Source organism: Schistocerca gregaria, unplaced genomic scaffold, assembly GCF_023897955.1.
Source record: "Schistocerca gregaria isolate iqSchGreg1 unplaced genomic scaffold, iqSchGreg1.2 ptg000445l, whole genome shotgun sequence".
Classification (NCBI taxonomy): domain Eukaryota; kingdom Metazoa; phylum Arthropoda; class Insecta; order Orthoptera; family Acrididae; genus Schistocerca; species Schistocerca gregaria.
In genome coordinates this window covers 668,430-691,689 of record NW_026061867.1, presented here as the reverse complement: position 1 = coordinate 691,689, position 23,260 = coordinate 668,430, and the positions used below count along the sequence as shown (strand labels likewise).

The following is a 23,260-nucleotide window of genomic DNA, read 5'->3' as shown; positions in this document are numbered from 1 at the left end:
GTGTTTAGTAGAGACGCAACTGCTAGGATGCAGCTGAACGTCCATCTTCTGAGAGCGAGAAAATTTCCGCAGTCGGCAGGACTCGAACCTACGCTCCCAGAGGGAATCTGATTTCAAGTCAGACGCCTTAACCACTCGGCCACGACTGCCGGTCGCAATAGCGTCTTCCGACAAGTGAAAGTGCCACCTTTAGAAGCAATCCAATGGCAGAAAGCTGCGTGGCCTCACTCTTTTCTGTAGTGTTTCCATTGCCAGCACATTAGCCGTTACGAAAGTGTATTAATTTTCGCCTAGACATTGCCTTGAACCCAACACCCTTTGGTTGAAAATCAAACGCTCTACCGACTGAGCTATCGTACAGCTGCGTGGCGTGCGAGTCATTCGCATGACGTAATTACTGGCTTGTGGCTCCAATGGCGACTTCACCGACTTCCCGCTGACGCTAGTTTTCTGTCGTCTTAAGTGGTCGACATACTTGCAAGTAGCTGCGAGATCTTAAGAAAAGAAACGCTGCACCATTGCTTTTGCCGCACTCGAATGACTGAATTGCGATTCTTAAAAAAGAGAGAAATGAATGTTTGCTCTGTCCGACGCTTCCAAGCACGTCTGTGTACACACGAACTCGGCGTCGACGCGAGAAAATGCCGGCAGCGCACTCGTGGGCCTGCTACGGCTTTCTGCAGTCCCAGCGTCAGTGAGAGGTGAACCGGTAGCCACAGAAAGCAGCGGCCGCCGCGACACTCAGTATTGTTAAAGGGAAATTTTCTTCTTGTTGAGGATGGCGTCATTGGTATGCAACCGCGTTCACGTGTGTGAAAATATTTGCTCCTCTATATGCAAAATCGCACGCAGCCGGTAGGATTCGAACATATGCTGCCACAGGGAATCTGATTTCGAGTCAGACGCCTTAACCACTCGGACACGAAACATGCAACTGCTACGGTTTAAAGCACTGTGGCGTCAGAAAACGGCGTAGCTGCATTCTTTTCCGTAGTGTTTCCACCGCTACCAGAGGAATCGCTACCAAAGTATTAAAATCTCCGCCCGAACAGGGACTTGAACCCTGGACCCTTAGGTTAAAAAGCCTAATGCTCTACCGACTGAGCTATCCGGGCTCATACGACGTTAGGGATCATCCCACGATGCACAGGTATACATTGACTCATGTCCTTCACAGTTGTGCTATCGCTGCATCGAGCTGTTACTAATTAAACGTCCCTGAATGCTGTCTACAAACGTGTCGCGCTAAGCTCGTAGCAGACTATCGAAGAATGCTGACACACGATGCAAAAACAAACCGCAGCAGTCGTTAGGTCTCATACGTTGGAGTAGAGGATTTACGTGTTTTGTCGACACTCACTGGGCAATTGGAAAATTCACAAGCATTTCGAATGCAATGCTTCCCACGTTTTCGCTCATTTCACGGTTCCGTTGGAGACGTTCTTTACCTCCTGACACAAAAAAGGGAACGCAGTCGGTAGGACTTTTCGTATTTTCTTACTTCTCAGGGAGTTGCCTACTGTGTTCCTCTTACGGCATGCACTAGATAACCTGAACAGTTACAGGATAGAGTCATTTTTGTTCTCGGCTGTACTTACATCATCACAGACTCGGAGCAATTCCATTGGCATCAGCTTCAAAACAAACACTTGCCGAAACTCGGGATCGAACCAGGGACCTTTAGATCTTCAGTCTAACACTCTCCCAACTGAGCTATTTCGGCTCACGCGTATGTCTGCATACTCGCGCGTCTTCGTTAACCTCTGAATCGCCGCCAATTTCACAGTCATCTTCGTCTGATAAGACACAGGGACGCTGAAAGGCGAGCAGCAGATGCAGTGAAGTACCACACACATATCTTCTGATTCCATCATCGTAAGAAGCAAACATGTCGACTCGATTCATGTAATATTGACTTCGCTGGCGCTAGAAAACCTTTACTATATCGATGCCACGTGCAACTCGTGTGCAGAGAACGAGACACAAGAAGGAGTGAGCCTCTCCACTATGTGAGAGGCAGTATCAAGCAGAAACACACGCTAAAACATTTGACTTGCGTTAGCTCATAATTGCTACACGTCACCGTCTGCAAGCTAAAATGGACACATCTGTACTGCCCAGAGAGGCGACACTTGCACTCACACCTGGTGGACGGCAGTGAGACGAGGAGATGAGCTGTGGCTTCTGGGAGCGACTGTAGCGCTGCACCCAAGAACACTGCACATTGCTGGCGACCCACGTGTTTAGTAGAGACGCAACTGCTAGGATGCAGCTGAACGTCCATCTTCTGAGAGCGAGAAAATTTCCGCAGTCGGCAGGACTCGAACCTACGCTCCCAGAGGGAATCTGATTTCAAGTCAGACGCCTTAACCACTCGGCCACGACTGCCGGTCGCAATAGCGTCTTCCGACAAGTGAAAGTGCCACCTTTAGAAGCAATCCAATGGCAGAAAGCTGCGTGGCCTCACTCTTTTCTGTAGTGTTTCCATTGCCAGCACATTAGCCGTTACGAAAGTGTATTAATTTTCGCCTAGACATTGCCTTGAACCCAACACCCTTTGGTTGAAAATCAAACGCTCTACCGACTGAGCTATCGTACAGCTGCGTGGCGTGCGAGTCATTCGCATGACGTAATTACTGGCTTGTGGCTCCAATGGCGACTTCACCGACTTCCCACTGACGCACCGCTGACGCTAGTTTTCTGTCGTCTTAAGTGGTCGACATACTTGCAAGTAGCTGCGAGATCTTAAGAAAAGAAACGCTGCACCATTGCTTTTGCCGCACTCGAATGACTGAATTGCGATTCTTAAAAAAGAGAGAAATGAATGTTTGCTCTGTCCGACGCTTCCAAGCACGTCTGTGTACACACGAACTCGGCGTCGACGCGAGAAAATGCCGGCAGCGCACTCGTGGGCCTGCTACGGCTTTCTGCAGTCCCAGCGTCAGTGAGAGGTGAACCGGTAGCCACAGAAAGCAGCGGCCGCCGCGACACTCAGTATTGTTAAAGGGAAATTTTCTTCTTGTTGAGGATGGCGTCATTGGTATGCAACCGCGTTCACGTGTGTGAAAATATTTGCTCCTCTATATGCAAAATCGCACGCAGCCGGTAGGATTCGAACATATGCTGCCACAGGGAATCTGATTTCGAGTCAGACGCCTTAACCACTCGGACACGAAACATGCAACTGCTACGGTTTAAAGCACTGTGGCGTCAGAAAACGGCGTAGCTGCATTCTTTTCCGTAGTGTTTCCACCGCTACCAGAGGAATCGCTACCAAAGTATTAAAATCTCCGCCCGAACAGGGACTTGAACCCTGGACCCTTAGGTTAAAAAGCCTAATGCTCTACCGACTGAGCTATCCGGGCTCATACGACGTTAGGGATCATCCCACGATGCACAGGTATACATTGACTCATGTCCTTCACAGTTGTGCTATCGCTGCATCGAGCTGTTACTAATTAAACGTCCCTGAATGCTGTCTACAAACGTGTCGCGCTAAGCTCGTAGCAGACTATCGAAGAATGCTGACACACGATGCAAAAACAAACCGCAGCAGTCGTTAGGTCTCATACGTTGGAGTAGAGGATTTACGTGTTTTGTCGACACTCACTGGGCAATTGGAAAATTCACAAGCATTTCGAATGCAATGCTTCCCACGTTTTCGCTCATTTCACGGTTCCGTTGGAGACGTTCTTTACCTCCTGACACAAAAAAGGGAACGCAGTCGGTAGGACTTTTCGTATTTTCTTACTTCTCAGGGAGTTGCCTACTGTGTTCCTCTTACGGCATGCACTAGATAACCTGAACAGTTACAGGATAGAGTCATTTTTGTTCTCGGCTGTACTTACATCATCACAGACTCGGAGCAATTCCATTGGCATCAGCTTCAAAACAAACACTTGCCGAAACTCGGGATCGAACCAGGGACCTTTAGATCTTCAGTCTAACACTCTCCCAACTGAGCTATTTCGGCTCACGCGTATGTCTGCATACTCGCGCGTCTTCGTTAACCTCTGAATCGCCGCCAATTTCACAGTCATCTTCGTCTGATAAGACACAGGGACGCTGAAAGGCGAGCAGCAGATGCAGTGAAGTACCACACACATATCTTCTGATTCCATCATCGTAAGAAGCAAACATGTCGACTCGATTCATGTAATATTGACTTCGCTGGCGCTAGAAAACCTTTACTATATCGATGCCACGTGCAACTCGTGTGCAGAGAACGAGACACAAGAAGGAGTGAGCCTCTCCACTATGTGAGAGGCAGTATCAAGCAGAAACACACGCTAAAACATTTGACTTGCGTTAGCTCATAAATTGCTACACGTCACCGTCTGCAAGCTAAAATGGACACATCTGTACTGCCCAGAGAGGCGACACTTGCACTCACACCTGGTGGACGGCAGTGAGACGAGGAGATGAGCTGTGGCTTCTGGGAGCGACTGTAGCGCTGCACCCAAGAACACTGCACATTGCTGGCGACCCACGTGTTTAGTAGAGACGCAACTGCTAGGATGCAGCTGAACGTCCATCTTCTGAGAGCGAGAAAATTTCCGCAGTCGGCAGGACTCGAACCTACGCTCCCAGAGGGAATCTGATTTCAAGTCAGACGCCTTAACCACTCGGCCACGACTGCCGGTCGCAATAGCGTCTTCCGACAAGTGAAAGTGCCACCTTTAGAAGCAATCCAATGGCAGAAAGCTGCGTGGCCTCACTCTTTTCTGTAGTGTTTCCATTGCCAGCACATTAGCCGTTACGAAAGTGTATTAATTTTCGCCTAGACATTGCCTTGAACCCAACACCCTTTGGTTGAAAATCAAACGCTCTACCGACTGAGCTATCGTACAGCTGCGTGGCGTGCGAGTCATTCGCATGACGTAATTACTGGCTTGTGGCTCCAATGGCGACTTCACTGACGCACCGCTGACGCTAGTTTTCTGTCGTCTTAAGTGGTCGACATACTTGCAAGTAGCTGCGAGATCTTAAGAAAAGAAACGCTGCACCATTGCTTTTGCCGCACTCGAATGACTGAATTGCGATTCTTAAAAAAGAGAGAAATGAATGTTTGCTCTGTCCGACGCTTCCAAGCACGTCTGTGTACACACGAACTCGGCGTCGACGCGAGAAAATGCCGGCAGCGCACTCGTGGGCCTGCTACGGCTTTCTGCAGTCCCAGCGTCAGTGAGAGGTGAACCGGTAGCCACAGAAAGCAGCGGCCGCCGCGACACTCAGTATTGTTAAAGGGAAATTTTCTTCTTGTTGAGGATGGCGTCATTGGTATGCAACCGCGTTCACGTGTGTGAAAATATTTGCTCCTCTATATGCAAAATCGCACGCAGCCGGTAGGATTCGAACATATGCTGCCACAGGGAATCTGATTTCGAGTCAGACGCCTTAACCACTCGGACACGAAACATGCAACTGCTACGGTTTAAAGCACTGTGGCGTCAGAAAACGGCGTAGCTGCATTCTTTTCCGTAGTGTTTCCACCGCTACCAGAGGAATCGCTACCAAAGTATTAAAATCTCCGCCCGAACAGGGACTTGAACCCTGGACCCTTAGGTTAAAAAGCCTAATGCTCTACCGACTGAGCTATCCGGGCTCATACGACGTTAGGGATCATCCCACGATGCACAGGTATACATTGACTCATGTCCTTCACAGTTGTGCTATCGCTGCATCGAGCTGTTACTAATTAAACGTCCCTGAATGCTGTCTACAAACGTGTCGCGCTAAGCTCGTAGCAGACTATCGAAGAATGCTGACACACGATGCAAAAACAAACCGCAGCAGTCGTTAGGTCTCATACGTTGGAGTAGAGGATTTACGTGTTTTGTCGACACTCACTGGGCAATTGGAAAATTCACAAGCATTTCGAATGCAATGCTTCCCACGTTTTCGCTCATTTCACGGTTCCGTTGGAGACGTTCTTTACCTCCTGACACAAAAAAGGGAACGCAGTCGGTAGGACTTTTCGTATTTTCTTACTTCTCAGGGAGTTGCCTACTGTGTTCCTCTTACGGCATGCACTAGATAACCTGAACAGTTACAGGATAGAGTCATTTTTGTTCTCGGCTGTACTTACATCATCACAGACTCGGAGCAATTCCATTGGCATCAGCTTCAAAACAAACACTTGCCGAAACTCGGGATCGAACCAGGGACCTTTAGATCTTCAGTCTAACACTCTCCCAACTGAGCTATTTCGGCTCACGCGTATGTCTGCATACTCGCGCGTCTTCGTTAACCTCTGAATCGCCGCCAATTTCACAGTCATCTTCGTCTGATAAGACACAGGGACGCTGAAAGGCGAGCAGCAGATGCAGTGAAGTACCACACACATATCTTCTGATTCCATCATCGTAAGAAGCAAACATGTCGACTCGATTCATGTAATATTGACTTCGCTGGCGCTAGAAAACCTTTACTATATCGATGCCACGTGCAACTCGTGTGCAGAGAACGAGACACAAGAAGGAGTGAGCCTCTCCACTATGTGAGAGGCAGTATCAAGCAGAAACACACGCTAAAACATTTGACTTGCGTTAGCTCATAAATTGCTACACGTCACCGTCTGCAAGCTAAAATGGACACATCTGTACTGCCCAGAGAGGCGACACTTGCACTCACACCTGGTGGACGGCAGTGAGACGAGGAGATGAGCTGTGGCTTCTGGGAGCGACTGTAGCGCTGCACCCAAGAACACTGCACATTGCTGGCGACCCACGTGTTTAGTAGAGACGCAACTGCTAGGATGCAGCTGAACGTCCATCTTCTGAGAGCGAGAAAATTTCCGCAGTCGGCAGGACTCGAACCTACGCTCCCAGAGGGAATCTGATTTCAAGTCAGACGCCTTAACCACTCGGCCACGACTGCCGGTCGCAATAGCGTCTTCCGACAAGTGAAAGTGCCACCTTTAGAAGCAATCCAATGGCAGAAAGCTGCGTGGCCTCACTCTTTTCTGTAGTGTTTCCATTGCCAGCACATTAGCCGTTACGAAAGTGTATTAATTTTCGCCTAGACATTGCCTTGAACCCAACACCCTTTGGTTGAAAATCAAACGCTCTACCGACTGAGCTATCGTACAGCTGCGTGGCGTGCGAGTCATTCGCATGACGTAATTACTGGCTTGTGGCTCCAATGGCGACTTCACCGACTTCCCACTGACGCACCGCTGACGCTAGTTTTCTGTCGTCTTAAGTGGTCGACATACTTGCAAGTAGCTGCGAGATCTTAAGAAAAGAAACGCTGCACCATTGCTTTTGCCGCACTCGAATGACTGAATTGCGATTCTTAAAAAAGAGAGAAATGAATGTTTGCTCTGTCCGACGCTTCCAAGCACGTCTGTGTACACACGAACTCGGCGTCGACGCGAGAAAATGCCGGCAGCGCACTCGTGGGCCTGCTACGGCTTTCTGCAGTCCCAGCGTCAGTGAGAGGTGAACCGGTAGCCACAGAAAGCAGCGGCCGCCGCGACACTCAGTATTGTTAAAGGGAAATTTTCTTCTTGTTGAGGATGGCGTCATTGGTATGCAACCGCGTTCACGTGTGTGAAAATATTTGCTCCTCTATATGCAAAATCGCACGCAGCCGGTAGGATTCGAACATATGCTGCCACAGGGAATCTGATTTCGAGTCAGACGCCTTAACCACTCGGACACGAAACATGCAACTGCTACGGTTTAAAGCACTGTGGCGTCAGAAAACGGCGTAGCTGCATTCTTTTCCGTAGTGTTTCCACCGCTACCAGAGGAATCGCTACCAAAGTATTAAAATCTCCGCCCGAACAGGGACTTGAACCCTGGACCCTTAGGTTAAAAAGCCTAATGCTCTACCGACTGAGCTATCCGGGCTCATACGACGTTAGGGATCATCCCACGATGCACAGGTATACATTGACTCATGTCCTTCACAGTTGTGCTATCGCTGCATCGAGCTGTTACTAATTAAACGTCCCTGAATGCTGTCTACAAACGTGTCGCGCTAAGCTCGTAGCAGACTATCGAAGAATGCTGACACACGATGCAAAAACAAACCGCAGCAGTCGTTAGGTCTCATACGTTGGAGTAGAGGATTTACGTGTTTTGTCGACACTCACTGGGCAATTGGAAAATTCACAAGCATTTCGAATGCAATGCTTCCCACGTTTTCGCTCATTTCACGGTTCCGTTGGAGACGTTCTTTACCTCCTGACACAAAAAAGGGAACGCAGTCGGTAGGACTTTTCGTATTTTCTTACTTCTCAGGGAGTTGCCTACTGTGTTCCTCTTACGGCATGCACTAGATAACCTGAACAGTTACAGGATAGAGTCATTTTTGTTCTCGGCTGTACTTACATCATCACAGACTCGGAGCAATTCCATTGGCATCAGCTTCAAAACAAACACTTACCGAAACTCGGGATCGAACCAGGGACCTTTAGATCTTCAGTCTAACACTCTCCCAACTGAGCTATTTCGGCTCACGCGTATGTCTGCATACTCGCGCGTCTTCGTTAACCTCTGAATCGCCGCCAATTTCACAGTCATCTTCGTCTGATAAGACACAGGGACGCTGAAAGGCGAGCAGCAGATGCAGTGAAGTACCACACACATATCTTCTGATTCCATCATCGTAAGAAGCAAACATGTCGACTCGATTCATGTAATATTGACTTCGCTGGCGCTAGAAAACCTTTACTATATCGATGCCACGTGCAACTCGTGTGCAGAGAACGAGACACAAGAAGGAGTGAGCCTCTCCACTATGTGAGAGGCAGTATCAAGCAGAAACACACGCTAAAACATTTGACTTGCGTTAGCTCATAAATTGCTACACGTCACCGTCTGCAAGCTAAAATGGACACATCTGTACTGCCCAGAGAGGCGACACTTGCACTCACACCTGGTGGACGGCAGTGAGACGAGGAGATGAGCTGTGGCTTCTGGGAGCGACTGTAGCGCTGCACCCAAGAACACTGCACATTGCTGGCGACCCACGTGTTTAGTAGAGACGCAACTGCTAGGATGCAGCTGAACGTCCATCTTCTGAGAGCGAGAAAATTTCCGCAGTCGGCAGGACTCGAACCTACGCTCCCAGAGGGAATCTGATTTCAAGTCAGACGCCTTAACCACTCGGCCACGACTGCCGGTCGCAATAGCGTCTTCCGACAAGTGAAAGTGCCACCTTTAGAAGCAATCCAATGGCAGAAAGCTGCGTGGCCTCACTCTTTTCTGTAGTGTTTCCATTGCCAGCACATTAGCCGTTACGAAAGTGTATTAATTTTCGCCTAGACATTGCCTTGAACCCAACACCCTTTGGTTGAAAATCAAACGCTCTACCGACTGAGCTATCGTACAGCTGCGTGGCGTGCGAGTCATTCGCATGACGTAATTACTGGCTTGTGGCTCCAATGGCGACTTCACCGACTTCCCACTGACGCACCGCTGACGCTAGTTTTCTGTCGTCTTAAGTGGTCGACATACTTGCAAGTAGCTGCGAGATCTTAAGAAAAGAAACGCTGCACCATTGCTTTTGCCGCACTCGAATGACTGAATTGCGATTCTTAAAAAAGAGAGAAATGAATGTTTGCTCTGTCCGACGCTTCCAAGCACGTCTGTGTACACACGAACTCGGCGTCGACGCGAGAAAATGCCGGCAGCGCACTCGTGGGCCTGCTACGGCTTTCTGCAGTCCCAGCGTCAGTGAGAGGTGAACCGGTAGCCACAGAAAGCAGCGGCCGCCGCGACACTCAGTATTGTTAAAGGGAAATTTTCTTCTTGTTGAGGATGGCGTCATTGGTATGCAACCGCGTTCACGTGTGTGAAAATATTTGCTCCTCTATATGCAAAATCGCACGCAGCCGGTAGGATTCGAACATATGCTGCCACAGGGAATCTGATTTCGAGTCAGACGCCTTAACCACTCGGACACGAAACATGCAACTGCTACGGTTTAAAGCACTGTGGCGTCAGAAAACGGCGTAGCTGCATTCTTTTCCGTAGTGTTTCCACCGCTACCAGAGGAATCGCTACCAAAGTATTAAAATCTCCGCCCGAACAGGGACTTGAACCCTGGACCCTTAGGTTAAAAAGCCTAATGCTCTACCGACTGAGCTATCCGGGCTCATACGACGTTAGGGATCATCCCACGATGCACAGGTATACATTGACTCATGTCCTTCACAGTTGTGCTATCGCTGCATCGAGCTGTTACTAATTAAACGTCCCTGAATGCTGTCTACAAACGTGTCGCGCTAAGCTCGTAGCAGACTATCGAAGAATGCTGACACACGATGCAAAAACAAACCGCAGCAGTCGTTAGGTCTCATACGTTGGAGTAGAGGATTTACGTGTTTTGTCGACACTCACTGGGCAATTGGAAAATTCACAAGCATTTCGAATGCAATGCTTCCCACGTTTTCGCTCATTTCACGGTTCCGTTGGAGACGTTCTTTACCTCCTGACACAAAAAAGGGAACGCAGTCGGTAGGACTTTTCGTATTTTCTTACTTCTCAGGGAGTTGCCTACTGTGTTCCTCTTACGGCATGCACTAGATAACCTGAACAGTTACAGGATAGAGTCATTTTTGTTCTCGGCTGTACTTACATCATCACAGACTCGGAGCAATTCCATTGGCATCAGCTTCAAAACAAACACTTACCGAAACTCGGGATCGAACCAGGGACCTTTAGATCTTCAGTCTAACACTCTCCCAACTGAGCTATTTCGGCTCACGCGTATGTCTGCATACTCGCGCGTCTTCGTTAACCTCTGAATCGCCGCCAATTTCACAGTCATCTTCGTCTGATAAGACACAGGGACGCTGAAAGGCGAGCAGCAGATGCAGTGAAGTACCACACACATATCTTCTGATTCCATCATCGTAAGAAGCAAACATGTCGACTCGATTCATGTAATATTGACTTCGCTGGCGCTAGAAAACCTTTACTATATCGATGCCACGTGCAACTCGTGTGCAGAGAACGAGACACAAGAAGGAGTGAGCCTCTCCACTATGTGAGAGGCAGTATCAAGCAGAAACACACGCTAAAACATTTGACTTGCGTTAGCTCATAAATTGCTACACGTCACCGTCTGCAAGCTAAAATGGACACATCTGTACTGCCCAGAGAGGCGACACTTGCACTCACACCTGGTGGACGGCAGTGAGACGAGGAGATGAGCTGTGGCTTCTGGGAGCGACTGTAGCGCTGCACCCAAGAACACTGCACATTGCTGGCGACCCACGTGTTTAGTAGAGACGCAACTGCTAGGATGCAGCTGAACGTCCATCTTCTGAGAGCGAGAAAATTTCCGCAGTCGGCAGGACTCGAACCTACGCTCCCAGAGGGAATCTGATTTCAAGTCAGACGCCTTAACCACTCGGCCACGACTGCCGGTCGCAATAGCGTCTTCCGACAAGTGAAAGTGCCACCTTTAGAAGCAATCCAATGGCAGAAAGCTGCGTGGCCTCACTCTTTTCTGTAGTGTTTCCATTGCCAGCACATTAGCCGTTACGAAAGTGTATTAATTTTCGCCTAGACATTGCCTTGAACCCAACACCCTTTGGTTGAAAATCAAACGCTCTACCGACTGAGCTATCGTACAGCTGCGTGGCGTGCGAGTCATTCGCATGACGTAATTACTGGCTTGTGGCTCCAATGGCGACTTCACCGACTTCCCACTGACGCACCGCTGACGCTAGTTTTCTGTCGTCTTAAGTGGTCGACATACTTGCAAGTAGCTGCGAGATCTTAAGAAAAGAAACGCTGCACCATTGCTTTTGCCGCACTCGAATGACTGAATTGCGATTCTTAAAAAAGAGAGAAATGAATGTTTGCTCTGTCCGACGCTTCCAAGCACGTCTGTGTACACACGAACTCGGCGTCGACGCGAGAAAATGCCGGCAGCGCACTCGTGGGCCTGCTACGGCTTTCTGCAGTCCCAGCGTCAGTGAGAGGTGAACCGGTAGCCACAGAAAGCAGCGGCCGCCGCGACACTCAGTATTGTTAAAGGGAAATTTTCTTCTTGTTGAGGATGGCGTCATTGGTATGCAACCGCGTTCACGTGTGTGAAAATATTTGCTCCTCTATATGCAAAATCGCACGCAGCCGGTAGGATTCGAACATATGCTGCCACAGGGAATCTGATTTCGAGTCAGACGCCTTAACCACTCGGACACGAAACATGCAACTGCTACGGTTTAAAGCACTGTGGCGTCAGAAAACGGCGTAGCTGCATTCTTTTCCGTAGTGTTTCCACCGCTACCAGAGGAATCGCTACCAAAGTATTAAAATCTCCGCCCGAACAGGGACTTGAACCCTGGACCCTTAGGTTAAAAAGCCTAATGCTCTACCGACTGAGCTATCCGGGCTCATACGACGTTAGGGATCATCCCACGATGCACAGGTATACATTGACTCATGTCCTTCACAGTTGTGCTATCGCTGCATCGAGCTGTTACTAATTAAACGTCCCTGAATGCTGTCTACAAACGTGTCGCGCTAAGCTCGTAGCAGACTATCGAAGAATGCTGACACACGATGCAAAAACAAACCGCAGCAGTCGTTAGGTCTCATACGTTGGAGTAGAGGATTTACGTGTTTTGTCGACACTCACTGGGCAATTGGAAAATTCACAAGCATTTCGAATGCAATGCTTCCCACGTTTTCGCTCATTTCACGGTTCCGTTGGAGACGTTCTTTACCTCCTGACACAAAAAAGGGAACGCAGTCGGTAGGACTTTTCGTATTTTCTTACTTCTCAGGGAGTTGCCTACTGTGTTCCTCTTACGGCATGCACTAGATAACCTGAACAGTTACAGGATAGAGTCATTTTTGTTCTCGGCTGTACTTACATCATCACAGACTCGGAGCAATTCCATTGGCATCAGCTTCAAAACAAACACTTACCGAAACTCGGGATCGAACCAGGGACCTTTAGATCTTCAGTCTAACACTCTCCCAACTGAGCTATTTCGGCTCACGCGTATGTCTGCATACTCGCGCGTCTTCGTTAACCTCTGAATCGCCGCCAATTTCACAGTCATCTTCGTCTGATAAGACACAGGGACGCTGAAAGGCGAGCAGCAGATGCAGTGAAGTACCACACACATATCTTCTGATTCCATCATCGTAAGAAGCAAACATGTCGACTCGATTCATGTAATATTGACTTCGCTGGCGCTAGAAAACCTTTACTATATCGATGCCACGTGCAACTCGTGTGCAGAGAACGAGACACAAGAAGGAGTGAGCCTCTCCACTATGTGAGAGGCAGTATCAAGCAGAAACACACGCTAAAACATTTGACTTGCGTTAGCTCATAAATTGCTACACGTCACCGTCTGCAAGCTAAAATGGACACATCTGTACTGCCCAGAGAGGCGACACTTGCACTCACACCTGGTGGACGGCAGTGAGACGAGGAGATGAGCTGTGGCTTCTGGGAGCGACTGTAGCGCTGCACCCAAGAACACTGCACATTGCTGGCGACCCACGTGTTTAGTAGAGACGCAACTGCTAGGATGCAGCTGAACGTCCATCTTCTGAGAGCGAGAAAATTTCCGCAGTCGGCAGGACTCGAACCTACGCTCCCAGAGGGAATCTGATTTCAAGTCAGACGCCTTAACCACTCGGCCACGACTGCCGGTCGCAATAGCGTCTTCCGACAAGTGAAAGTGCCACCTTTAGAAGCAATCCAATGGCAGAAAGCTGCGTGGCCTCACTCTTTTCTGTAGTGTTTCCATTGCCAGCACATTAGCCGTTACGAAAGTGTATTAATTTTCGCCTAGACATTGCCTTGAACCCAACACCCTTTGGTTGAAAATCAAACGCTCTACCGACTGAGCTATCGTACAGCTGCGTGGCGTGCGAGTCATTCGCATGACGTAATTACTGGCTTGTGGCTCCAATGGCGACTTCACCGACTTCCCACTGACGCACCGCTGACGCTAGTTTTCTGTCGTCTTAAGTGGTCGACATACTTGCAAGTAGCTGCGAGATCTTAAGAAAAGAAACGCTGCACCATTGCTTTTGCCGCACTCGAATGACTGAATTGCGATTCTTAAAAAAGAGAGAAATGAATGTTTGCTCTGTCCGACGCTTCCAAGCACGTCTGTGTACACACGAACTCGGCGTCGACGCGAGAAAATGCCGGCAGCGCACTCGTGGGCCTGCTACGGCTTTCTGCAGTCCCAGCGTCAGTGAGAGGTGAACCGGTAGCCACAGAAAGCAGCGGCCGCCGCGACACTCAGTATTGTTAAAGGGAAATTTTCTTCTTGTTGAGGATGGCGTCATTGGTATGCAACCGCGTTCACGTGTGTGAAAATATTTGCTCCTCTATATGCAAAATCGCACGCAGCCGGTAGGATTCGAACATATGCTGCCACAGGGAATCTGATTTCGAGTCAGACGCCTTAACCACTCGGACACGAAACATGCAACTGCTACGGTTTAAAGCACTGTGGCGTCAGAAAACGGCGTAGCTGCATTCTTTTCCGTAGTGTTTCCACCGCTACCAGAGGAATCGCTACCAAAGTATTAAAATCTCCGCCCGAACAGGGACTTGAACCCTGGACCCTTAGGTTAAAAAGCCTAATGCTCTACCGACTGAGCTATCCGGGCTCATACGACGTTAGGGATCATCCCACGATGCACAGGTATACATTGACTCATGTCCTTCACAGTTGTGCTATCGCTGCATCGAGCTGTTACTAATTAAACGTCCCTGAATGCTGTCTACAAACGTGTCGCGCTAAGCTCGTAGCAGACTATCGAAGAATGCTGACACACGATGCAAAAACAAACCGCAGCAGTCGTTAGGTCTCATACGTTGGAGTAGAGGATTTACGTGTTTTGTCGACACTCACTGGGCAATTGGAAAATTCACAAGCATTTCGAATGCAATGCTTCCCACGTTTTCGCTCATTTCACGGTTCCGTTGGAGACGTTCTTTACCTCCTGACACAAAAAAGGGAACGCAGTCGGTAGGACTTTTCGTATTTTCTTACTTCTCAGGGAGTTGCCTACTGTGTTCCTCTTACGGCATGCACTAGATAACCTGAACAGTTACAGGATAGAGTCATTTTTGTTCTCGGCTGTACTTACATCATCACAGACTCGGAGCAATTCCATTGGCATCAGCTTCAAAACAAACACTTACCGAAACTCGGGATCGAACCAGGGACCTTTAGATCTTCAGTCTAACACTCTCCCAACTGAGCTATTTCGGCTCACGCGTATGTCTGCATACTCGCGCGTCTTCGTTAACCTCTGAATCGCCGCCAATTTCACAGTCATCTTCGTCTGATAAGACACAGGGACGCTGAAAGGCGAGCAGCAGATGCAGTGAAGTACCACACACATATCTTCTGATTCCATCATCGTAAGAAGCAAACATGTCGACTCGATTCATGTAATATTGACTTCGCTGGCGCTAGAAAACCTTTACTATATCGATGCCACGTGCAACTCGTGTGCAGAGAACGAGACACAAGAAGGAGTGAGCCTCTCCACTATGTGAGAGGCAGTATCAAGCAGAAACACACGCTAAAACATTTGACTTGCGTTAGCTCATAAATTGCTACACGTCACCGTCTGCAAGCTAAAATGGACACATCTGTACTGCCCAGAGAGGCGACACTTGCACTCACACCTGGTGGACGGCAGTGAGACGAGGAGATGAGCTGTGGCTTCTGGGAGCGACTGTAGCGCTGCACCCAAGAACACTGCACATTGCTGGCGACCCACGTGTTTAGTAGAGACGCAACTGCTAGGATGCAGCTGAACGTCCATCTTCTGAGAGCGAGAAAATTTCCGCAGTCGGCAGGACTCGAACCTACGCTCCCAGAGGGAATCTGATTTCAAGTCAGACGCCTTAACCACTCGGCCACGACTGCCGGTCGCAATAGCGTCTTCCGACAAGTGAAAGTGCCACCTTTAGAAGCAATCCAATGGCAGAAAGCTGCGTGGCCTCACTCTTTTCTGTAGTGTTTCCATTGCCAGCACATTAGCCGTTACGAAAGTGTATTAATTTTCGCCTAGACATTGCCTTGAACCCAACACCCTTTGGTTGAAAATCAAACGCTCTACCGACTGAGCTATCGTACAGCTGCGTGGCGTGCGAGTCATTCGCATGACGTAATTACTGGCTTGTGGCTCCAATGGCGACTTCACCGACTTCCCACTGACGCACCGCTGACGCTAGTTTTCTGTCGTCTTAAGTGGTCGACATACTTGCAAGTAGCTGCGAGATCTTAAGAAAAGAAACGCTGCACCATTGCTTTTGCCGCACTCGAATGACTGAATTGCGATTCTTAAAAAAGAGAGAAATGAATGTTTGCTCTGTCCGACGCTTCCAAGCACGTCTGTGTACACACGAACTCGGCGTCGACGCGAGAAAATGCCGGCAGCGCACTCGTGGGCCTGCTACGGCTTTCTGCAGTCCCAGCGTCAGTGAGAGGTGAACCGGTAGCCACAGAAAGCAGCGGCCGCCGCGACACTCAGTATTGTTAAAGGGAAATTTTCTTCTTGTTGAGGATGGCGTCATTGGTATGCAACCGCGTTCACGTGTGTGAAAATATTTGCTCCTCTATATGCAAAATCGCACGCAGCCGGTAGGATTCGAACATATGCTGCCACAGGGAATCTGATTTCGAGTCAGACGCCTTAACCACTCGGACACGAAACATGCAACTGCTACGGTTTAAAGCACTGTGGCGTCAGAAAACGGCGTAGCTGCATTCTTTTCCGTAGTGTTTCCACCGCTACCAGAGGAATCGCTACCAAAGTATTAAAATCTCCGCCCGAACAGGGACTTGAACCCTGGACCCTTAGGTTAAAAAGCCTAATGCTCTACCGACTGAGCTATCCGGGCTCATACGACGTTAGGGATCATCCCACGATGCACAGGTATACATTGACTCATGTCCTTCACAGTTGTGCTATCGCTGCATCGAGCTGTTACTAATTAAACGTCCCTGAATGCTGTCTACAAACGTGTCGCGCTAAGCTCGTAGCAGACTATCGAAGAATGCTGACACACGATGCAAAAACAAACCGCAGCAGTCGTTAGGTCTCATACGTTGGAGTAGAGGATTTACGTGTTTTGTCGACACTCACTGGGCAATTGGAAAATTCACAAGCATTTCGAATGCAATGCTTCCCACGTTTTCGCTCATTTCACGGTTCCGTTGGAGACGTTCTTTACCTCCTGACACAAAAAAGGGAACGCAGTCGGTAGGACTTTTCGTATTTTCTTACTTCTCAGGGAGTTGCCTACTGTGTTCCTCTTACGGCATGCACTAGATAACCTGAACAGTTACAGGATAGAGTCATTTTTGTTCTCGGCTGTACTTACATCATCACAGACTCGGAGCAATTCCATTGGCATCAGCTTCAAAACAAACACTTACCGAAACTCGGGATCGAACCAGGGACCTTTAGATCTTCAGTCTAACACTCTCCCAACTGAGCTATTTCGGCTCACGCGTATGTCTGCATACTCGCGCGTCTTCGTTAACCTCTGAATCGCCGCCAATTTCACAGTCATCTTCGTCTGATAAGACACAGGGACGCTGAAAGGCGAGCAGCAGATGCAGTGAAGTACCACACACATATCTTCTGATTCCATCATCGTAAGAAGCAAACATGTCGACTCGATTCATGTAATATTGACTTCGCTGGCGCTAGAAAACCTTTACTATATCGATGCCACGTGCAACTCGTGTGCAGAGAACGAGACACAAGAAGGAGTGAGCCTCTCCACTATGTGAGAGGCAGTATCAAGCAGAAACACACGCTAAAACATTTGACTTGCGTTAGCTCATAAATTGCTACACGTCACCGTCTGCAAGCTAAAATGGACACATCTGTACTGCCCAGAGAGGCGACACTTGCACTCACACCTGGTGGACGGCAGTGAGACGAGGAGATGAGCTGTGGCTTCTGGGAGCGACTGTAGCGCTGCACCCAAGAACACTGCACATTGCTGGCGACCCACGTGTTTAGTAGAGACGCAACTGCTAGGATGCAGCTGAACGTCCATCTTCTGAGAGCGAGAAAATTTCCGCAGTCGGCAGGACTCGAACCTACGCTCCCAGAGGGAATCTGATTTCAAGTCAGACGCCTTAACCACTCGGCCACGACTGCCGGTCGCAATAGCGTCTTCCGACAAGTGAAAGTGCCACCTTTAGAAGCAATCCAATGGCAGAAAGCTGCGTGGCCTCACTCTTTTCTGTAGTGTTTCCATTGCCAGCACATTAGCCGTTACGAAAGTGTATTAATTTTCGCCTAGACATTGCCTTGAACCCAACACCCTTTGGTTGAAAATCAAACGCTCTACCGACTGAGCTATCGTACAGCTGCGTGGCGTGCGAGTCATTCGCATGACGTAATTACTGGCTTGTGGCTCCAATGGCGACTTCACCGACTTCCCACTGACGCACCGCTGACGCTAGTTTTCTGTCGTCTTAAGTGGTCGACATACTTGCAAGTAGCTGCGAGATCTTAAGAAAAGAAACGCTGCACCATTGCTTTTGCCGCACTCGAATGACTGAATTGCGATTCTTAAAAAAGAGAGAAATGAATGTTTGCTCTGTCCGACGCTTCCAAGCACGTCTGTGTACACACGAACTCGGCGTCGACGCGAGAAAATGCCGGCAGCGCACTCGTGGGCCTGCTACGGCTTTCTGCAGTCCCAGCGTCAGTGAGAGGTGAACCGGTAGCCACAGAAAGCAGCGGCCGCCGCGACACTCAGTATTGTTAAAGGGAAATTTTCTTCTTGTTGAGGATGGCGTCATTGGTATGCAACCGCGTTCACGTGTGTGAAAATATTTGCTCCTCTATATGCAAAATCGCACGCAGCCGGTAGGATTCGAACATATGCTGCCACAGGGAATCTGATTTCGAGTCAGACGCCTTAACCACTCGGACACGAAACATGCAACTGCTACGGTTTAAAGCACTGTGGCGTCAGAAAACGGCGTAGCTGCATTCTTTTCCGTAGTGTTTCCACCGCTACCAGAGGAATCGCTACCAAAGTATTAAAATCTCCGCCCGAACAGGGACTTGAACCCTGGACCCTTAGGTTAAAAAGCCTAATGCTCTACCGACTGAGCTATCCGGGCTCATACGACGTTAGGGATCATCCCACGATGCACAGGTATACATTGACTCATGTCCTTCACAGTTGTGCTATCGCTGCATCGAGCTGTTACTAATTAAACGTCCCTGAATGCTGTCTACAAACGTGTCGCGCTAAGCTCGTAGCAGACTATCGAAGAATGCTGACACACGATGCAAAAACAAACCGCAGCAGTCGTTAGGTCTCATACGTTGGAGTAGAGGATTTACGTGTTTTGTCGACACTCACTGGGCAATTGGAAAATTCACAAGCATTTCGAATGCAATGCTTCCCACGTTTTCGCTCATTTCACGGTTCCGTTGGAGACGTTCTTTACCTCCTGACACAAAAAAGGGAACGCAGTCGGTAGGACTTTTCGTATTTTCTTACTTCTCAGGGAGTTGCCTACTGTGTTCCTCTTACGGCATGCACTAGATAACCTGAACAGTTACAGGATAGAGTCATTTTTGTTCTCGGCTGTACTTACATCATCACAGACTCGGAGCAATTCCATTGGCATCAGCTTCAAAACAAACACTTGCCGAAACTCGGGATCGAACCAGGGACCTTTAGATCTTCAGTCTAACGCTCTCCCAACTGAGCTATTTCGGCTCACGCGTATGTCTGCATACTCGCGCGTCTTCGTTAACCTCTGAATCGCCGCCAATTTCACAGTCATCTTCGTCTGATAAGACACAGGGACGCTGAAAGGCGAGCAGCAGATGCAGTGAAGTACCACACACATATCTTCTGATTCCATCATCGTAAGAAGCAAACATGTCGACTCGATTCATGTAATATTGACTTCGCTGGCGCTAGAAAACCTTTACTATATCGATGCCACGTGCAACTCGTGTGCAGAGAACGAGACACAAGAAGGAGTGAGCCTCTCCACTATGTGAGAGGCAGTATCAAGCAGAAACACACGCTAAAACATTTGACTTGCGTTAGCTCATAAATTGCTACACGTCACCGTCTGCAAGCTAAAATGGACACATCTGTACTGCCCAGAGAGGCGACACTTGCACTCACACCTGGTGGACGGCAGTGAGACGAGGAGATGAGCTGTGGCTTCTGGGAGCGACTGTAGCGCTGCACCCAAGAACACTGCACATTGCTGGCGACCCACGTGTTTAGTAGAGACGCAACTGCTAGGATGCAGCTGAACGTCCATCTTCTGAGAGCGAGAAAATTTCCGCAGTCGGCAGGACTCGAACCTACGCTCCCAGAGGGAATCTGATTTCAAGTCAGACGCCTTAACCACTCGGCCACGACTGCCGGTCGCAATAGCGTCTTCCGACAAGTGAAAGTGCCACCTTTAGAAGCAATCCAATGGCAGAAAGCTGCGTGGCCTCACTCTTTTCTGTAGTGTTTCCATTGCCAGCACATTAGCCGTTACGAAAGTGTATTAATTTTCGCCTAGACATTGCCTTGAACCCAACACCCTTTGGTTGAAAATCAAACGCTCTACCGACTGAGCTATCGTACAGCTGCGTGGCGTGCGAGTCATTCGCATGACGTAATTACTGGCTTGTGGCTCCAATGGCGACTTCACCGACTTCCCACTGACGCACCGCTGACGCTAGTTTTCTGTCGTCTTAAGTGGTCGACATACTTGCAAGTAGCTGCGAGATCTTAAGAAAAGAAACGCTGCACCATTGCTTTTGCCGCACTCGAATGACTGAATTGCGATTCTTAAAAAAGAGAGAAATGAATGTTTGCTCTGTCCGACGCTTCCAAGCACGTCTGTGTACACACGAACTCGGCGTCGACGCGAGAAAATGCCGGCAGCGCACTCGTGGGCCTGCTACGGCTTTCTGCAGTCCCAGCGTCAGTGAGAGGTGAACCGGTAGCCACAGAAAGCAGCGGCCGCCGCGACACTCAGTATTGTTAAAGGGAAATTTTCTTCTTGTTGAGGATGGCGTCATTGGTATGCAACCGCGTTCACGTGTGTGAAAATATTTGCTCCTCTATATGCAAAATCGCACGCAGCCGGTAGGATTCGAACATATGCTGCCACAGGGAATCTGATTTCGAGTCAGACGCCTTAACCACTCGGACACGAAACATGCAACTGCTACGGTTTAAAGCACTGTGGCGTCAGAAAACGGCGTAGCTGCATTCTTTTCCGTAGTGTTTCCACCGCTACCAGAGGAATCGCTACCAAAGTATTAAAATCTCCGCCCGAACAGGGACTTGAACCCTGGACCCTTAGGTTAAAAAGCCTAATGCTCTACCGACTGAGCTATCCGGGCTCATACGACGTTAGGGATCATCCCACGATGCACAGGTATACATTGACTCATGTCCTTCACAGTTGTGCTATCGCTGCATCGAGCTGTTACTAATTAAACGTCCCTGAATGCTGTCTACAAACGTGTCGCGCTAAGCTCGTAGCAGACTATCGAAGAATGCTGACACACGATGCAAAAACAAACCGCAGCAGTCGTTAGGTCTCATACGTTGGAGTAGAGGATTTACGTGTTTTGTCGACACTCACTGGGCAATTGGAAAATTCACAAGCATTTCGAATGCAATGCTTCCCACGTTTTCGCTCATTTCACGGTTCCGTTGGAGACGTTCTTTACCTCCTGACACAAAAAAGGGAACGCAGTCGGTAGGACTTTTCGTATTTTCTTACTTCTCAGGGAGTTGCCTACTGTGTTCCTCTTACGGCATGCACTAGATAACCTGAACAGTTACAGGATAGAGTCATTTTTGTTCTCGGCTGTACTTACATCATCACAGACTCGGAGCAATTCCATTGGCATCAGCTTCAAAACAAACACTTGCCGAAACTCGGGATCGAACCAGGGACCTTTAGATCTTCAGTCTAACACTCTCCCAACTGAGCTATTTCGGCTCACGCGTATGTCTGCATACTCGCGCGTCTTCGTTAACCTCTGAATCGCCGCCAATTTCACAGTCATCTTCGTCTGATAAGACACAGGGACGCTGAAAGGCGAGCAGCAGATGCAGTGAAGTACCACACACATATCTTCTGATTCCATCATCGTAAGAAGCAAACATGTCGACTCGATTCATGTAATATTGACTTCGCTGGCGCTAGAAAACCTTTACTATATCGATGCCACGTGCAACTCGTGTGCAGAGAACGAGACACAAGAAGGAGTGAGCCTCTCCACTATGTGAGAGGCAGTATCAAGCAGAAACACACGCTAAAACATTTGACTTGCGTTAGCTCATAAATTGCTACACGTCACCGTCTGCAAGCTAAAATGGACACATCTGTACTGCCCAGAGAGGCGACACTTGCACTCACACCTGGTGGACGGCAGTGAGACGAGGAGATGAGCTGTGGCTTCTGGGAGCGACTGTAGCGCTGCACCCAAGAACACTGCACATTGCTGGCGACCCACGTGTTTAGTAGAGACGCAACTGCTAGGATGCAGCTGAACGTCCATCTTCTGAGAGCGAGAAAATTTCCGCAGTCGGCAGGACTCGAACCTACGCTCCCAGAGGGAATCTGATTTCAAGTCAGACGCCTTAACCACTCGGCCACGACTGCCGGTCGCAATAGCGTCTTCCGACAAGTGAAAGTGCCACCTTTAGAAGCAATCCAATGGCAGAAAGCTGCGTGGCCTCACTCTTTTCTGTAGTGTTTCCATTGCCAGCACATTAGCCGTTACGAAAGTGTATTAATTTTCGCCTAGACATTGCCTTGAACCCAACACCCTTTGGTTGAAAATCAAACGCTCTACCGACTGAGCTATCGTACAGCTGCGTGGCGTGCGAGTCATTCGCATGACGTAATTACTGGCTTGTGGCTCCAATGGCGACTTCACCGACTTCCCACTGACGCACCGCTGACGCTAGTTTTCTGTCGTCTTAAGTGGTCGACATACTTGCAAGTAGCTGCGAGATCTTAAGAAAAGAAACGCTGCACCATTGCTTTTGCCGCACTCGAATGACTGAATTGCGATTCTTAAAAAAGAGAGAAATGAATGTTTGCTCTGTCCGACGCTTCCAAGCACGTCTGTGTACACACGAACTCGGCGTCGACGCGAGAAAATGCCGGCAGCGCACTCGTGGGCCTGCTACGGCTTTCTGCAGTCCCAGCGTCAGTGAGAGGTGAACCGGTAGCCACAGAAAGCAGCGGCCGCCGCGACACTCAGTATTGTTAAAGGGAAAT

At 49.0% G+C, this 23,260-nt stretch overlaps 21 non-coding genes across 21 annotated transcripts; all 21 read right to left on the bottom strand.

Moving 5' to 3' along the window:
• Window positions 1-67: 67 nt before the first annotated feature.
• Window positions 68-149, bottom strand: Trnas-uga (transfer RNA serine (anticodon UGA)). Its single transcript has one exon. It is a non-coding gene; the product is annotated as a tRNA-Ser (tRNA).
• Window positions 150-1,650: 1,501 nt separating this feature from the next.
• Window positions 1,651-1,723, bottom strand: Trnaf-gaa (transfer RNA phenylalanine (anticodon GAA)). Its single transcript has one exon. It is a non-coding gene; the product is annotated as a tRNA-Phe (tRNA).
• A 583-nt stretch (window positions 1,724-2,306) lies between these two features.
• Trnas-uga (transfer RNA serine (anticodon UGA)) lies at window positions 2,307-2,388 on the bottom strand. The gene has a single exon. It is a non-coding gene; the product is annotated as a tRNA-Ser (tRNA).
• Window positions 2,389-3,900: 1,512 nt separating this feature from the next.
• On the bottom strand, window positions 3,901-3,973 carry Trnaf-gaa (transfer RNA phenylalanine (anticodon GAA)). The gene has a single exon. It is a non-coding gene; the product is annotated as a tRNA-Phe (tRNA).
• Window positions 3,974-4,557: 584 nt separating this feature from the next.
• Window positions 4,558-4,639, bottom strand: Trnas-uga (transfer RNA serine (anticodon UGA)). Its single transcript has one exon. It is a non-coding gene; the product is annotated as a tRNA-Ser (tRNA).
• A 1,501-nt stretch (window positions 4,640-6,140) lies between these two features.
• Window positions 6,141-6,213, bottom strand: Trnaf-gaa (transfer RNA phenylalanine (anticodon GAA)). Its single transcript has one exon. It is a non-coding gene; the product is annotated as a tRNA-Phe (tRNA).
• Window positions 6,214-6,797: 584 nt separating this feature from the next.
• Trnas-uga (transfer RNA serine (anticodon UGA)) lies at window positions 6,798-6,879 on the bottom strand. The gene has a single exon. It is a non-coding gene; the product is annotated as a tRNA-Ser (tRNA).
• A 1,512-nt stretch (window positions 6,880-8,391) lies between these two features.
• On the bottom strand, window positions 8,392-8,464 carry Trnaf-gaa (transfer RNA phenylalanine (anticodon GAA)). Its single transcript has one exon. It is a non-coding gene; the product is annotated as a tRNA-Phe (tRNA).
• Window positions 8,465-9,048: 584 nt separating this feature from the next.
• On the bottom strand, window positions 9,049-9,130 carry Trnas-uga (transfer RNA serine (anticodon UGA)). Its single transcript has one exon. It is a non-coding gene; the product is annotated as a tRNA-Ser (tRNA).
• A 1,512-nt stretch (window positions 9,131-10,642) lies between these two features.
• Trnaf-gaa (transfer RNA phenylalanine (anticodon GAA)) lies at window positions 10,643-10,715 on the bottom strand. The gene has a single exon. It is a non-coding gene; the product is annotated as a tRNA-Phe (tRNA).
• Window positions 10,716-11,299: 584 nt separating this feature from the next.
• On the bottom strand, window positions 11,300-11,381 carry Trnas-uga (transfer RNA serine (anticodon UGA)). The gene has a single exon. It is a non-coding gene; the product is annotated as a tRNA-Ser (tRNA).
• A 1,512-nt stretch (window positions 11,382-12,893) lies between these two features.
• Window positions 12,894-12,966, bottom strand: Trnaf-gaa (transfer RNA phenylalanine (anticodon GAA)). The gene has a single exon. It is a non-coding gene; the product is annotated as a tRNA-Phe (tRNA).
• Window positions 12,967-13,550: 584 nt separating this feature from the next.
• On the bottom strand, window positions 13,551-13,632 carry Trnas-uga (transfer RNA serine (anticodon UGA)). The gene has a single exon. It is a non-coding gene; the product is annotated as a tRNA-Ser (tRNA).
• A 1,512-nt stretch (window positions 13,633-15,144) lies between these two features.
• Window positions 15,145-15,217, bottom strand: Trnaf-gaa (transfer RNA phenylalanine (anticodon GAA)). Its single transcript has one exon. It is a non-coding gene; the product is annotated as a tRNA-Phe (tRNA).
• Window positions 15,218-15,801: 584 nt separating this feature from the next.
• On the bottom strand, window positions 15,802-15,883 carry Trnas-uga (transfer RNA serine (anticodon UGA)). Its single transcript has one exon. It is a non-coding gene; the product is annotated as a tRNA-Ser (tRNA).
• A 1,512-nt stretch (window positions 15,884-17,395) lies between these two features.
• Window positions 17,396-17,468, bottom strand: Trnaf-gaa (transfer RNA phenylalanine (anticodon GAA)). The gene has a single exon. It is a non-coding gene; the product is annotated as a tRNA-Phe (tRNA).
• A 584-nt stretch (window positions 17,469-18,052) lies between these two features.
• Trnas-uga (transfer RNA serine (anticodon UGA)) lies at window positions 18,053-18,134 on the bottom strand. The gene has a single exon. It is a non-coding gene; the product is annotated as a tRNA-Ser (tRNA).
• Window positions 18,135-19,646: 1,512 nt separating this feature from the next.
• Window positions 19,647-19,719, bottom strand: Trnaf-gaa (transfer RNA phenylalanine (anticodon GAA)). The gene has a single exon. It is a non-coding gene; the product is annotated as a tRNA-Phe (tRNA).
• Window positions 19,720-20,303: 584 nt separating this feature from the next.
• On the bottom strand, window positions 20,304-20,385 carry Trnas-uga (transfer RNA serine (anticodon UGA)). The gene has a single exon. It is a non-coding gene; the product is annotated as a tRNA-Ser (tRNA).
• Window positions 20,386-21,897: 1,512 nt separating this feature from the next.
• Window positions 21,898-21,970, bottom strand: Trnaf-gaa (transfer RNA phenylalanine (anticodon GAA)). The gene has a single exon. It is a non-coding gene; the product is annotated as a tRNA-Phe (tRNA).
• A 584-nt stretch (window positions 21,971-22,554) lies between these two features.
• Window positions 22,555-22,636, bottom strand: Trnas-uga (transfer RNA serine (anticodon UGA)). The gene has a single exon. It is a non-coding gene; the product is annotated as a tRNA-Ser (tRNA).
• Window positions 22,637-23,260: the final 624 nt, after the last annotated feature.